At 27.3% G+C, this 1,354-nt stretch overlaps 1 protein-coding gene across 6 annotated transcripts in view; it reads left to right on the forward strand.

The window, feature by feature from the left end:
• The window catches only part of LOC106471924 (serine/threonine-protein phosphatase 6 regulatory ankyrin repeat subunit A-like), a 41,948-nt gene that overhangs the window by 15,349 nt on the left and 25,245 nt on the right, over window positions 1-1,354 (forward strand). For 5 of the 6 annotated variants that reach the window (XM_022400545.1, XM_022400548.1, XM_022400546.1 and 2 more), the window contains exon 2: window positions 548-618. The exons of the other annotated variant lie outside the window; for it this stretch is intronic. The gene's annotated coding sequence lies outside the window, so the exon portion shown is untranslated. The remainder of the gene's footprint in view (window positions 1-547; window positions 619-1,354) is intronic. 6 annotated transcript variants of the gene reach the window in all.

A 1,354-nucleotide genomic window follows, 5' to 3' on the forward strand; every position in this document is an offset into this window, starting at 1 on the left:
GTATTTTTGTGTGTCACGTGGTATGTTGAATGCATTACTGGTTTAAATTTGATGTTTGTGAAGTCAAAATACTAAATCTGTTATTTCATATGAATTAGAAAGTCAAATTACTGATATTGACAAGCTAGAATATAAAGTAAGAAGGTCTTATCTTTTCAATTTGCTAAGATGTTGCTCAAGTAATAAATCAAACAATGGCAACCTGCCAATCTCTTTCCTTTTTTGGAAGTTCTTCCTTATATACACTTCTATATATGGCATGAATATCCAATCAGAAGCTCAGAATGTCCCCTAGTGGCTTTCTCGGCCATTTTAAATTCTTGGGATGCCATTTCTTTCTTTTGAACAAAGATTTCAATGAGGTAGGGTGTGTCTTTAGTCTGCTCAAAATTTCATTTTTTGTTTTTTTTTTTAGACTAAAATACATCTTAGTTACTAAACTTGATAAATTATAGTGGAATTCTATGGTATTAATGTAGTAATTTATGATTTTTATAGTTATTCAAATGTATATATAAAACCTAAAAAAATATTTCTTATCCTCCAGGTGCTAAATTTTTAAAATCTTCGCAACCTACTTCAAGCAGAAACCGAGTACAAAGGTCATAACTAGAAGAGGTAATTGTTTGCTTTACTTCTTTATTTACTGTTCTATTTTTTAAGAAAAATAAGTTTAAGAACTTGTTTCAAAATAGCAATAATCTATATACATATATAATGTATAATAATTGAAATGTGACTGTATTTTACAAAATACTAGTCTACTAAAACACAGTCAAGACAAGTTACTTTGTACAGACCAAAGGTTAGTTTTATCTTATTTGATACGATAACATGAGTGCATGTGTGCTGTGTCATTGTAACTTCTGTATTGTTAGCCAGACATGGCTGAAAGGTCAATATAATAAATTTATATAACTGTATACTATTATGAGATTTAAGCTATTTAGTCTAAACATTTGTGTTAATTCTAGAATGAAAGAGGTATAATTTATATATATTTCCTAATTTTTTGTGGTGGTTGCGAGATTGGTCAAATCTACCAAACCCGTACAGATGTTAATTACTGAAAATAACAGATAAAATATAAACTTTTTTCTTAAGAAATGTTTGATAACTATCTCGACATTATAAAAATTTCGCATGTGAAATTTGATAATTATCTGATGCATAAAATTATTTTTAATCTTAAAATGAAAAATTACTTTGCATGATAGATAGAAAACATGTGAAAAGAAAAAAAAGCATGAGAAAAACATTGCTTTACAAACCTTAAGATTCAATAAAAAAATTATCTATTTTACATATGAAAGCATTGTAATGTTTACTGATAATCTGCCAAATTTTGTTAACA

This window comes from Limulus polyphemus, unplaced genomic scaffold, assembly GCF_000517525.1.
Source record: "Limulus polyphemus unplaced genomic scaffold, Limulus_polyphemus-2.1.2 Scaffold4966, whole genome shotgun sequence".
NCBI lineage: Eukaryota > Metazoa > Arthropoda > Merostomata > Xiphosura > Limulidae > Limulus > Limulus polyphemus.